The sequence below is a fragment of the Meriones unguiculatus genome, chromosome 2 (assembly GCF_030254825.1).
Source record: "Meriones unguiculatus strain TT.TT164.6M chromosome 2, Bangor_MerUng_6.1, whole genome shotgun sequence".
In the NCBI taxonomy this organism is placed as follows: Eukaryota; Metazoa; Chordata; class Mammalia; order Rodentia; family Muridae; genus Meriones; species Meriones unguiculatus.
In genome coordinates, this window is record NC_083350.1 from 117,318,489 (window position 1) to 117,333,564 (window position 15,076).

The window sequence follows — 15,076 nt, forward strand, 5'->3', positions numbered from 1 at the left end:
CAAAGGCATACAGTATACAATGTTTGCCAAGACTTGCCATTTCTGGGCTAATGCGAGACAGGTTGAATTTGTTTCCTTGGTAGCACTTGGAATTGAACCAAGGACTTGAATAATGGTGGACCGGAACCCTCCCAATAACTACACAACCCACCAGAGCTTTTGAAATTTTGCTTTCTGAAACACAGTCTTCCTAGGCTGCCCAGGTAGAACTTCTTATTGGAAACCTCCTCCCTCAGCCTCCTGAGTAGCCGAAGGTACAACCATGTGCCTCCAGGCTCAGCTGAAACAATACACAGTTATAAAGAGTCGTTTTATGGGTTTAAAATCACCATTTTAGTGTTTACCCTTAGTAGTGACATTCAGATTTTGAACTTCGTATTGAAGGATAATGAAGTCACTGTGAAATGCTCAATGATCTGTTTGAACCATGAATGTCTATATTACCTCAAAGATGTCTAACTTAAATATTATGTTTTCTCTATTCACCGTAGAGGGGAATATATTATTCTAAAGAGTAGAGAACAAAAACACATTGGTTCAAAGTTCACATCTTCCCCCAAGCCCTTTTTTTTTAATTAGATATCTAGGCCACCCTAGTCTTAAACTCCTTATGCATGAACTGATTCTCTTTCCTTTACCTTAGGTGTATTGTGATTCCAGGAATGTACTACCATATCTAGTGTTTTCAGTACGAGGACTGAATCTAGGGTCAGTGTGTGTGTACACATGCACCTGTGTGGGGATGAGTGTGTGAAAGGGTTCTGAGGAATGACCTCCAGCAAACATGTCTGAAACACGACTGTCCCTGCGGAAGACAACATGGGTCATAAATGGACACTCATATCCAGTCGTTTCTGTTTCTACTTCTGTTTCTACTGTTTGATATATAAACACATAAAGACAAAGTGCAAGTGCTATAAGAAATACAGAATGCTATGGGAGATAGAATTTTAGTAAAGAGATTAGAAACAGCCTTCATGACTGAAGTGTATGCCTCAGGGTCAATCAAGTTCGGGTTAAATAGAAACTACTTTAAAATTATGTCTGGGCAGAGATAAGCCCACAATTAGTATTTTGTTTGTACCTTCTCCTCCATCTGTTTTCTCCCTTGTCCTAACCACCACTTCTTTTGAAGATAATTACTGAGCTCAGGCTACTTGCTTTTTCTGTCATCCTAGGTCACAGGAACATCACTCTCTCTCTCACTGTAATGACCAATGAAAGAATCTAGCTTACTTTAGAAAAACTACAAGTTGCCTAGTTTGTATGCCTACTTTAGAAGACTGATCTTTTTTTTTTCTGTTCAACAAGATATAACAAGGTTTGAGAGTACTCAAGGCTAAGTATTTCTTATCTGCCTGAGAAGATAAACATGAATAAAACATTTTCTAACCCTAGTAGGTTTATTAACTAATAGGTGGATGGATGGACATAAAAAAAGATGATTATAAAAAAAATCCAGATAAATATAATGCCAGAACAATTCAAGTGTATTACATAAACTTTGAACTAAAGACACAGGATAGGGAATTTTATTTGAGTAACATATATTTAAACTGAATTATACATGATGGGTGCCATATAAAATAGACACAGTGGGAGATAAAAAATGTACACAGAGAATGAACAGCAGGGAAGTCTTAAGAGTAATAAATGATGTAGTGAGTCTAGGCCAGAATGTCATAATGGGCCCATGTAGACCATGTTCACTATTTCCATTAATATTTAAAATTCTAAATGCTTTTGCTGTCTTCAATATTTGTTTCATGGACAAAATTTTCAGTCACTGCTTTAAAAGAAAAGAATGAGTTACTCTGTGTAAACTTTCTCTGCTCTACAAGCTGATCCATAATTGTAAAAAGGGGTTCAATATATTGACCCTGTTTAAACAAAAAGCAGTTTACAGCTATCAGCTGAATTTCTCATAAGCTAACACAAAAACATGCCATTCCTTGATGGACAGTGGTGCCAGATGAACTGTTGACATTAGAAAAAAAACGACATGAAAATTTACTCAAAATTACCAATACATGAATATAGAAAAAAAAACAGTATAATTTTGACACATGGTTCTTTTATTACACTTTAAACATTTATAGGTATCATATTAAAATATATTGCTACTGCAATTTCCTATCTTTTGCATCTATCCATATGCTAAAGATATCTTAAATGCATTGCTACTCATTGAAAAAGAATATAATTTTTAATTAAAATTTTATTTTTATATTAATTACAGTTTATTCACTTTGTATCCCAGCTGTAGCCCCCTCCCTCATTCCATCCCAATCCCACCCTCCTTCATCTCCTCCCATTCCCCTCTCCCAGTCCACTGATAGGGAAGATCCTCCTCCCCTTCCATATGACCATAGATTATCAGGTCTCATCATGACTGATTGCATTGTCCTCCTCTGTGGCCTGGTAAGGCTGCTCCTCCTTCGGGGTGGGAGAGGGTGTCAAAATCCCGCCACTGAGTTCAGAGACTATTGAGTTCAGAGACACTGAGTCCCTATTCCCCATACTAGGGAACCCGCTTGAATACTGAACTGCCATAGGCTACATCTGAGCAAGGTTTCTAGGTTATATCCATGAATGATACTTGGTTAGCTTGACTCAGAAAAGACCTCTGTGCCCAGATATTTTGGTTCTGTTGCTGTCCTTGTGGAGCTCCTGTCCTCTCCAAATCCTGCTATCTCTCCCTTCTTCCATAGGATTCCCTGCACTCTGCACCAAAGTTTGGTTAAGAGTCTCAGCATCTGCTTTGATACACTCCTAGGTAGAGTCTTTCAGAGGCCCTCTGTGGTAGGCTCCTGTCTTGTTACCTGTTTTCTCCTTCTAACAATGTCCATCCTGTTTGTTTTTCTGAGTAAAGATTGGTCATCTTACCCAGGGACCTCCTTCTTTTTTAGCTTCCTTAGGTGTACAGATTTTAGTATGTTTGTCCTATCTTATAGGTCTAGTACCTACTTATAAGTGAGTATATACCCTGTGTATCTTTCTGCTTCTGAGATACCTCACTCAGGATGATCTTTTGTAGATCCCACCATTTGCCTGCAAATTTCATGATTTCTTTGTTTTTAATCATTGAGTAGTATTCCATTCCAAATGTACCACAATTTCTGTATCAATTTCTCTGTTGAGGGGCATCTGGGTTGTTTTCAGGTTGTGGCTATTACGAATGAAGCTGCTACGAATATGGTTAAACAAATGTCCTTGTTGTGTAGTTGAGCTTCTTTTGGATATGTGTCTAGGAGTGGTATAGTTGGATCTTGAGGAAGCGCTATTCCATTGTCTGAGAAAGTGCCAGATTGATTTCCAAAGTGGCTGTACTAATTAATACTTTTAAGGGAGTGTTTTCAAGATTCAGTTCCCAGCATCTACCTAGCAGTCTGATGCCCTCTACTGACCTTCAAATGCACACACACACACACACACACACACACACACACACACTACACAAACAAACAAACAAATAAATAAAAAAGGTTTTTGTATGTCGTAGTGTCACCGTATTTGGTAAGAACCAGGACTTTTTCTTTTAATGTAGGGGGTAAAAGAAAGAAAGAATAGAAATAGCAAGTGTGAGACTGTAAACAAGAAGATTTTAGAACATTTGTTCTTATTTTTATTCACATAATTGATTATGTACTAAGCTTTAATGTCAGTAATATGATATATCATTAGTGGATTAATTAACTACATTTTCTATCAAATGTTTCCCTCTTGTTATCTTCATGGGAATAAAGTGAAAAAATTGTTTAAAAATCCTGTAAAATTTACTTTAGTTCCACAGGAACTAAAACTCAAAATCAAAATACACATGAATGCAAGACAGAAAGTAGACGACAAAGCTCTTTAATTCCACTGATAGGGAGCACATACTAGTTTGCCATTTGCAGACCAGAGTACACAGCAAACATAACTCCATTTTGAAAATATGTTGTTATGATTAAGCTTATAGAGAAGAATCCTAAGGAAGGAAAAAAAGTAGGTCACATAAGATTGACGCTTTAATTATCATTTAATAACTGCTGCAGTAGATTAAATGGCAGTATGGTTTCACATAGGACAATGTGCATCTGTAAGCACCTGCTTTACTATCACAGAGTGACCTAGACAGGCTTGGGTTATTATCTTCTTGAAACCAGGATATTGAACAAGATAAAGGCAAAATAATTTCCGGTTAATGCTTCAAGATGTGTGTTGTCTAAATGATAATCGACACAAAATGATTTGTTTTATTATATTCCCAGTATTTGTTTACTTTTGTCTCAAAATCTAAATTAGAGTTTGTAGGTTATAATAAAAATATACTCTAAAGGAAATTACTTGAAAAAAGTTATTACTGTGATAAAAACCCACTGCATTCACTTAAGACCATAAAAATACTGAAGTTGGTCGAAGGCAGGTACTTAATTCCCTTAGAAATTAGAAAAAAGTAGAAAGGTCACTAAAATTTAGCAACAGATTTGTGAAAAGTGTGTAAGGAGACTATTCCAAATTATGATAATGAAGAATAAAAATATTCATGTGTAAAACTTTCAAGAGTGGATTTCAGTTATGTGTGGAGAAAGAGTTTCCATTCACTTCATGCCCAGTTCTTATAACTCTGAACCCACGTTAGCATATATACATACCAAGAAAATATGACACAGACATAAATCTCACATACTGAGAAAATTATGAGGCCGTATGTGATTGTAACACCGAAAGTGTATTGATGCTTTTAGAATGCTTGTAACTAAGAATGCAAAGGCAGAGGACAAGCTATTGTGGTAGTCCTGGGTATTCAGTATAGAGAGCTGGCTCAGCTCGCTTTTCCTTTGACAGGGATGTGTGTCTGACAGTCACAGGCAAAGAAAGGCTGGCTCCTTTTTCTTTTATGCCTCGGCTTCTGTATTTTTGTTTTCTCCATACTCCCAACTATAATCATTTGGTTTATTAGATTTTTCTGCGATCTCCTACCAACAACTACTATTTAAAGCTACCGTGGTTCTATTTTGCTGTTGTTATTAATTTTCTGTCTTTTCCCCTATAATGTAAACTCCATATAACAGAATACTTATCTATTATGTTTCTTTCTATATTCCCAGCATCCAAACAGAGCTTGGCATAAAACAGGCATATCACTGTGCTTACTGAAGAAATTGTACTGTAGGCTGATACACTATATACCAACAAGTACCAGACAAGTAAAACCTTATTACATGTCTCTGTCTTAATCAATACTTAGCAGTCAGTTATATATCTTCTTGAATCTTGTCAAGTGAATAAACTTATGTTTCCTGCCTAAATTGCAGTAACATGAGGTTCAAATTGATGCAGATTTGGGGTAGATAAGTAAGCCTTCGGTTTGTCGGTCTGTGTTATCAGCTATGGGATACCATCTTATTCATCTGCCGTTTATATGTTCAAGGACAATGTGAAGTTTATAGGTGAGAATTGCTTCAGGAAACAGATGGCTAGGATTTGATCCCATGTCAGACCACATTCCATGAGCCTCAGCAAGTTCCTTAAATGTTCCTTTCCATCATTTTCTTATTAAAAGATGTGGCTATATTATCAGTTATATCAATGATATCGAATAGAATTCAGAATCCAAACCATGAGGAAAAGTATTCAATACACAGGGAGAAATAAGAACATGATGAGTTTTTCTTCCTCCACGAGTTCCTACAAAGGTCTAGTCTTGTGCTTCACTTTTCTATTACTTCTGCGAGCCAATCTCAAAGAAAATTCCCATTTGCTTATAACAGTAATCAGGAGTCAATGATATTGATTCATATTGCAGTGCTCATGAAGACTAGTGTTTCCTCCTCTTAAATCTGACCCTGAACACAGAAGTTGTCAGCAGGGTGACGTCACACAAGGGTTAATTTATGGTTAAGGTTTGGACATGTTCCCTTGAGGTAAAATAGAAACAGGACTAGGAAAGGAAAGCATCAATGGGCTCAACAGCTTCCATTAGTGTTAGGTGAGGAACAGTGAGACACCAGAAAGAACAGGAAGAGGCAGCATCAGGCAGCTAGGGCCCAGCTAAAGCTCCTGTTATTCCAACTGCGGGCGGGCCTTTGCCTCCCATTAGATACCATGGGGAAAATGAGATTACAAATCTGGCATCACAGTAAGACAGTGGTAACTAAAAGAAAACTGAGTCAGGGGCATAAGCTTTGGGATTTTTTTTTTAAATCATAGACTGAGAAAGTGTCTGTGATTAATTTTAAAACACAAACTCAATCCTCTCAAAAATTAGCATAGCAAAATAATAGAATATTAAAACTTCTTCATCTTTTCAGTTCAGTGAGAAGCAGTTTAATTTTCAATGGTGACAATACATTTTGTCTGTTTCTGATAATCAAGAGCAAACTAACTCTTTCGTATGGAGATGATGATGAAACACATGATTCTCACTGAGTAGTGAGGCAATATAAACCAGTAAACAAAGCATATAAACACATGCTAAGTGTGTAATTGTAGCCACCTAATTTAGCACCTGAGTCTTCTTTATTGCACCTGTAAGATAGAAAAATCTACTACAAAAATCAAATAATACAACACAAATACTTCTGCAATACAGAACTATGTATCAATCAAGGTAACTAATGCACCACCAAGGGTTGGGTGCAGATCACTCCATGCTAGCTTTTTGCTTTTTGTTTTGAAGCACAATTATTCACCCTGCAATCAGTTTGGACCTAGAAAATATGCATAAGAGAAGCCTGAATATGCAAATTCCTAAAATCACTCGTCATGGCACATTCCATTAAGCATGGCAATTATGTAAACATATTAAGACCCTTCTCTAGTACTTATATATACATGTATTATGAAGCCAGTATATACACTTTATGAGTTACAAGTCTTGGTTGTTGGAAAAACTGAATCAAGCTGATAAAAGATGACAATAGAGTTAAAAGTAGGAAGCCTCCTGTCACTACATCTATAGGGAGACGTGTGAAGATATCAAAAAGAAAGAAATAGGGAGGGAAGGAGAGAGGGAGAGAAGAAAATAAAGAGGAAAATAAAAGGAGAGAGTAGGAAGGAAGATGTTTTCAGAGAAATTAGTCTTAGTGGAAGGAAGAAACTGCAGAAAATTCCTGGAGCATTGTCATTGCCAGAGAGCTGAAATAATTTTTCTGCTCTAGGCAATGAGAAGTAAAAATGCTTCAATGCATAAGTACAGGTGTAAAAGTCAGAAGTCAAGAGAAATAAAATGGTTGCTCAGTGTTCAGTATATACACGATGAAAGAATCTCAAAGGTATAGCAGGGCTCATCTTTCCTCCTTGTTCCTGGAGGAATTAGTTCTCCCCAACTGTCAATATTCATTTTGTGTTATTTATGAGTTGCTCAAAAAGTAACTATCACTGCTTGAGAAAAAAAAATCATCAAAAGATAGAATGACATACATAAAAACAATAAAAAATTTTAAAACAGCAGTGTAGTTTGCATGTAGGGGTATGTTGGCTTTCTTTTAAAATGTCACATTTTGAATGTTAGTCTTAGACATATCTTGTAGTGATTGCTTGACTTTTAAAACTTAACATTATAGTTTAAGCAAAGCAATTTAAACAGGCCTCCTACATGTCATGACTAGTGGAAACCTAAGTTTATGGCTTACACATCTCCTATATACAGAGTTGAAACCCAAGTATTTTCATGCAGAGTCCTGTTTACATGTACAGACTCTTAAACCTGAAATCTACAGACTTATATCTTAATATTTGGTAAAGTAGAGTGGTGATGTGATTCTATTTATAGAAGATTCCAAAATGTTCTAGAAATGTGTTCTAATGCCCAATGGCTGCCTTTATTCATTGCTCAAATCTGATGAAAATGCTGGGGATTAGGCAGGAAGCCAGTCTGGTAAGCCAGGATCTGGCAGAAACTCAAAGTCAGAAACTGATTTCAGTGCTTTGCTACCTAGCCTTTCTACTGAGAAACTGTGTCAACTTTGCTTCTTAATAATGTTCCTAACTCAAAAGTGAAAGTCTAAAGCTGTCTCACTATGCTTGAATCCCTTGCTATACCACTTGTTTTAACATCAAAGGCCATTAAGCCATTTGTCGAAATAGCATTTCTGTATATTTATATTTTTTTCTCAAAAATAAGTAGATAGACAATTTCTATGCATCATAACTAGTAAATAGGGTCCTACCAACAACTTCAATGCATAGAGTATTGGAGGCCAGGACTTGAGAAAATGACACTCAGTTGTCTCTTCAGTAGCAAACAATTTCTAATGCTCATTTCAGTGGCTATGACCTGCTGCCCGCTGCCCTGTTGTCCTGCTGCCTCAATTGTTCATTACCTGTGAAGTAAGTTGCATATGCAGCTTTGCTTAAAAACACTTTATTAAGGATGCATCCTCAAAACAGCCTTGTTCTATGTGCTGCTTCAACATAAACCCTAGAAATGTGGAATATTCTTAAGAATCTGTAGACAAGAGGGTAAAATGTTTTACCATTTAAAGGTCTTAATCACAGACATATTTGGGTTTGAGAAAGGTATGGTTGGGAGTTCTTTTCTGAGGTAAGGGAGATGGTTGAGCAATGGTTTCATGTTGCTCAGGCTAACCCATGTAGCTGAGAATGACCTAGGATTCCTGATCTTCTTGCCCCAACTTTCCAACTACTGGGATTACAGATGTTTACCTCCATGCCTAAATTGGAACTCCCTTTTGTATGGGCATTTCAGTCTTAATGGGCATTTCAGAATTATCCTCAGGTGAAAAAAAAAAGTTCTAGCAACTCCTGGTTTAATGGCTTTGACTTTGGATTACATAATCTGTGATGAGTTGAAAGAAATTCTTGAAGGAGACATTGTTTTATAAGAAGTTGTTTTATAAATGGCCTTAAATTTTATGTAGGCATCTGCACCACACATCAAAGGGTTAATACATGTTTCGCACAGCTGTGTATGTTCAGAGTATTTCCATGTGTTTTTGCCTTCTTGTTGATGAAGGAATCTCAAAGTAGCAATTAGTAAATGCAATTACCTGCTTCCTATCTAGGGTAGGCATGGGATCACAGGTAAGGAAGAAATGAGCTTCGGGCAAAACAGGATGCTGTAATCTGCAGGGGCACCCAGGGAATTCACCGGAGGATTGAAGTGGGTTTGTCTGATCCTCTCCCCGTTACCATATAACTGACATGACGGCCATGGACAGGGAGGGTGAAGACAAAACACCAGGCAGTAGTTATCATGTAAGCAATTCAGCGAAAGGATGTTTGACATTTAAAAATCCTCAATTATATTTGTCTTGGAGTATGTGTGCACATTTTATCCTTGATGAAGTAGCTGAATTGCTTAAGAGGGAAAATAAAATATTTAGTTCTCACAGAGAACGATACAGAACTAGTTTCCCCCTTTGGCAAAAATAATTATAGAAATGCTCTGCATGGTAGGATCGTTCACTAAGCTATATTTCACAAATAATAGCAATAGGTTCACAAAGACAGGGATGCCCATTTCTGTACCATACTGGTTGAGATTTATCAGGTCTTCCAGTCAAGAATGAGTTCTTCACCGAGGCACTTAGCTAAGCGTTTTGTGTGTATCATTTGTGGTTTCAGTAGCATGCTTCTAACCTAGTACATGGTGAGGACTGCTGTCTGACAGGATTGCTTTAAAAAGTTACTAAATGACATCTTAAGTAAATAATCTTACCTGATTCTGATACTGGCTGAAAGGCCATTCTCACTGCATGTGAAAATTCCCCCATATCTTGTTTAGCACAAACAATTAAGAACCAGACGATACTTCTTATCTTCACACGCATCATAATTTTCTGGAGACTTCTCTTTCAGCATAGTGCCTCCCTATGTTCGCAGTCAGTACATGCTCTCTGTAGTTAAGGCACTTATAGAAATGACCACTCTGCTAGTGATACCAGGGCCAGTGAGCTGACACATTTCTAGGCACCAAGTGTATATTTGGAGAGACAAAATAAAGTCAAAGAGAGTCAGAATTGATCTACCCAATTTGACCTGGAGGTAAAAATAAATACAAAAATATAGAAATTGTTGTTCTTTGTGAGCTTTGTGTTTTTCAGAGACATGGCCAGAAACTCAAAACAGTATCAAAAATGTACTGTACTCCAAATTAGTTTTTATGGTGTTTCAGAACTGAATAAAAACTGAATGTCATTTTAAAAGTTTCTTTTGTGATAGATTTTGAAAATTATGTTTAAAAATGCATAAACAACATTTTAAGTCGTACTATTTCTACAACACGACAATATTTTTCTCATACATTTTAGGGTATGTATGTCCAACATGCATCTATGATGCATCGGTTCCAGGAAACACATTTGTAGATATAGTCATCTGACAATGACATCCTTGCTTTAAAAGAAGAGGCTTTATTTATTTATTTTTCCTAAAGCAGCAAAGTCAATGTTTCATCTATATGGATAGGAAAGAATGAAGGTTTTCTGAATTGTGATAACATAACCTTAAAGAGGCTTGGGTTCCTACTTATCATGTATACACTTGAGTATGGTGCTATGCAGGAGCCAGGTTACAACTGTTTACTTTGTAGCCAATGAAAGTAGTATCTCAAGACCTCTCTGAAAATCTAAAGGAAAATTGCAGTTTCCTTTTGCTTGGAAATATTAAAATTCCCTCGAGGAAAATGCACAGGTTAAATGAAAAGGTTTGGATTAAGTTTACATAACAAAATGAAAAACATCAGTCATCCCTTGAAGAACTTAGATGTGAAAATATCGTGCTATGTTCCCTACGCAAAAAAAGCAGTGATAATCATGCCGTTCAATTACATAAAATTATAAAATGAATGAACATGTTTACCTAGATGCAAAGGGTCACTGAAATGTCTGAAAAAGCCCTGCAAACAGACTTTGTCGTCCACCATATCTAAATCAGGCAAAATTATGATTTCAGTATCTTTTTATACTGAGAAGTCAGTTCATACATCTTACCCAGTCTTTAGAGGTATGTGCTAGTAAAAGCAATGCTCTTGATCCACACTTATTTCATCTCTAGGTATTCCTAGTCTTTATACCCAAAGACCGGCTAATGCATGCCTACCATGTTATAATCTTTCTTTGATTGGTGCTTGAGAAGTGAGTACCCTCAACTTTCAACATACTATGACTTACTGACCACTTAATTCTCGTCATTCCAAAAACATTACATAATTTTGGAATATGTGTATATTATGAACGTTTTATATATATGTGTGTGTGTGTATGTATACATACAGCATGTATATTTGAATCCAAATTAAAATTATGTATTTATATGCATTCATTTTATCCCTACTTAAATAGATTTGGCTAATTTTAATGAAAATAAATTCAGCCAGGAGCATCTCATATCTATTAGAATTTCAGTGCAGATACAGTCATGACTAATAAATCATTAAAAATTTTAAACCACAAGTGAATCAGATATTTAATGAAAAAACATTACATTTTTGCAAAATGCTTGTACGATCCATAACTACATTGTACGTTGGCATGAAGTCTATGTTTCATCTGGGTTACCCATAATTTTAGATAAAATTCTCTATTATATAATCAAATTGTCTTATTTTGCTTTTTTACCCCCAGCCCATGTAATCATGTGATCATTAGCATTAGGAAGATAAATATCATGTTACACATTAGAATTAACAATAACCCTTCCCAGGTGCTGCATGAACTGGAAAGCAGAAGGTTTGAGATTCATGTAAATTGTCTCCTTAAATCTAAATTTTTATCCTAGTAGATAGCACTGAGAACCTGTTTTGTGAATATACTCTAAATTGATTTAATACACTGACATTAAAAGAGATGGATTGATATTATTTCAATGTGTTATTAGCCTAACAGGAAGTTCAAATTAACTTTCAGATTTCTAAGGCATTCCTCATTTTATTTATTAATCTCACAGCTCATTTTGCAAACACGATTAGGACAAGCTACCATTTCCTACTTTTACTTTTGTTATGATCAAGTTTGATATGCATACCTTAAAAAGTAAATAGCATGCTTTCTCCATTAAAAAAAAACATATTACAACCACCTGATAATTTAACCTGCTAGAATAGCTAACAGCTTCTATGGAGATATAAGGTTCACAACTAATATTGACAACTATCCTTGCAGTACTTTAGGATTTCCCTTCTGTAATTGCAATCTTTAGTTCTGTTAAAAAATACCTTAAATTATAATTATCAAATCTACTCTAAAGCATTACTAAGACTTTCTAAGTCATCATCTTAAAGTGTGAAAAATGAAGACTGTATGAAATCGTGACCATAAATTTTCTAAATCACTTTAAGTCTTCAATCTGTACCTTACATATTACAATTAGTTAGGACTTGCAGTATATAAATGCTCAAATTTTCAGAAATATATGAAAAATCCACACTCAATAGCATCTCTGCACAGGATATTGATATAATTAATATTTTAGAGAGTCATGCAAATAAATGTCAAAAATCAAGCCCAAACTTTCACATTTCCCCAATACGATGGAAAAACAAGCAAACATAATCTTATTTTGTCCACACACATAACTACTTCTTTCCTTTTTGTACGTCTTTTCATGTCTAAACTTGTTAACTCAGTAGCGCACACACATGAGGTAATTAAGTGGTTATCCTTTTGTCCTTGTAACTGAAAAATGTCACCTCTGAAAAGTCATACATTTCAGCAGGGACGTTACGTTTTTAAGAATTCACTTAGGTGTTAAAGCTTTAGGGGGAATGTCCTGTGTATGTGTGTGTATGTGAGAATGTGTATGTGTGGTGTGTGTGTGTGTGTGTGTGTGTATGTGAGAATGTGTATGTATGGTGTGTGTGTGGTGTGTAGCGTGTGTGTGTGTGTGTGTATGGTGTGTGTGTGGTGTGTAGTGTGTGTGTGTGTGCGTGCATAAGTGCATGAAGTCTGCTAAACTAGGTGAGATAACCAGCTAGAATGGAAATGGTTTTGGAAATAATATACAATATTAATATTAATCAATAAACAAATCAGTATCATTGATGGCACATGAAGTCAGCTCTTTTCTAAGTTTGTGTAGAAACTTACACATTAATTGCAGTGATTGATAGCGACTACCTGGGTTACCCAGTATGGAAGGTGAGATGGACTTAAGAAGGAAGGTCTTCTCTTTTTATCTCAAATAGACATCTAGAAAAAATACGACTTGGCATTTCTCCTGATAAATCAAAAAGATTTATCTTGTTACGAGCATGTGCTGCCTTCGCTCTGCTCATGTTTTCCTGTTACACATAACTGGGTATTTCTCTTCACTCCCTCCCAGCTGACAGCAAAAGCTTATCAGTCTCCAAGGAATAATAGGAAAACAAAGCTTAGATCAGAGATGATGGAATTAGAGATTGCAGAAGCTATTGTCAAGGTCTGTCTAACAAGTATGGTGTACTTGACCTATTATTCTGACAGTTATGGAAGTTGTTGTTCCAATATCTTTCTTTTAACAAGATGTGAGAAAAGTAATGTTTTCTCCCCCTTAAGATCTTTTAAATTTAAGACTCCCTTCCTTCCTTACTTCCTAAACTTTCTTCTAGCCCAAGAGGATTCTGTCAACTGAACCTACATCTATCCTCAGAAGACAGCATGGAAACTGCAGAAACATCATTTCACAGCCACTAAATATTTTCATGTTAAAAGAAAGTGTGTGCGAATGTAGCCTAAAAAGAGGTAAAACGGAATTTCATATGCAAAGGTAGCTTTAACACAAAGTTAAACATCTTGTGTTTCACCAAAGGGTTAACATCAGGGAAGTGAACATCGACTGTGCACAGGAAAGCTAACCAGATTAGCAACCTTAAAGTAAAATCTCCTTCATTCTGGTGTCACTTGCAGATGTTTTGAAACTTCTCATGTTTTCAGCCCTCCCACTATAAAGGCTACCAGGACAAACCTCAGGAGAGCACTGATCTAGTTTTGATTTTATAAACTCAAGAAGCCCTCAAAGTTCAGACAGTGACACTGATGTGCTATCCCAAACTGTCAGCCTCATAGGACACAGATGCAAAACAAGAAGAGTCGCATAGCTGGCACTGGAGAGCAGCAGCAATTAAGCAGTTGAAAGTGGGTTGGAGTGTTGGTTTATTTTTGTTCCATTTGTAGCCTCCTGTAAGGAGGAGATGGAGTCAAACTTGACACTTCCTTCCTGAGAGCAAGAGCAGGGCTCCTGGTCTACTCTCATTCAGTTTAATCCCCTCTGAGGTTTCATTGCTTCCTGGACTCATATTTTCACAGGGGTTGCGTTCTATCCTGCCCTCCAACAGAGAGAAATCTTCCTCTCTTCTTCACTGCCCTTCTTCCTTGTAAGAAAGACAATCTCCCCGGGGTGGGGGTGGGGGTAGGGGTAAAACAAAACCCTCTGCTGGCTTAGAATGGGAGAAAGGGGAGGAGAGAGGAGGGGGTTGGGGAGAGAATGGAAGAAGCAAAAAGATGGGGGATGCCCAACATCAACTCCTGGTTCTGAATCACCAGCCCCGTGCAAAGTGCTTTTCCGGGAGATGCACTTGTGCTCTCTCATTTCTCACAATAGGCTTACTGGGGGAATCCCTCCCTAGGTCTCCCACCGCCACAAACCAAGCGCACATGGGTCTTTCTGATAGATTCAAGCGCTGAGGTACCACAGGGGTGGCCGCGCTGCCAGCTGGGGCTGTCTTACCTGGAGCGAGGACCGGGAGCTGGTGCTGGTCTTGGTCCCCACTGCTCTCGCCGCGGACCGGTGCGAGGCACGCGAGTACTCTCGCTGCCTCTGCTCTCTCAGAGGGGCAGCCTGCAACACAAAAGGGGTGTGTGGGTGTGGGTGTGGGTGAGGTTTTCTAGGGCCACCAGCTGGTCCCAGCTGGCCGCCCCCACCCTACACACACCCCTTCGGGGCGCTGAGCACCCTGCCGGACGAGCAGGACCCTGGGGGCTTGCCCCAGGTACGGCTTCAAGTTGCCCACTGCCAACTGCGGATGCGGCGGCTGCAGGAGGAGGAGGAGGAGAGACACTGGGGGCTGAACTCGGTCAGAGCATCCCCACACTGCAGCTTCTCCAGGAATCCCTCCAGTGAGGAGGCGGCCGCCCATCATCTCCCAGCACCG

General features: G+C 37.6%; 1 protein-coding gene across 3 annotated transcripts in view; it reads right to left on the bottom strand.

Moving 5' to 3' along the window:
* The window catches only part of Syt1 (synaptotagmin 1), a 551,311-nt gene extending 536,268 nt beyond the window's left edge, over nt 1-15,043 (bottom strand). For all 3 annotated transcript variants that reach the window (XM_060378023.1, XM_060378024.1, XM_060378022.1), the window contains exon 1: nt 14,653-15,043. The gene's annotated coding sequence lies outside the window, so the exon portion shown is untranslated. The remainder of the gene's footprint in view (nt 1-14,652) is intronic.
* Nucleotides 15,044-15,076: the final 33 nt, after the last annotated feature.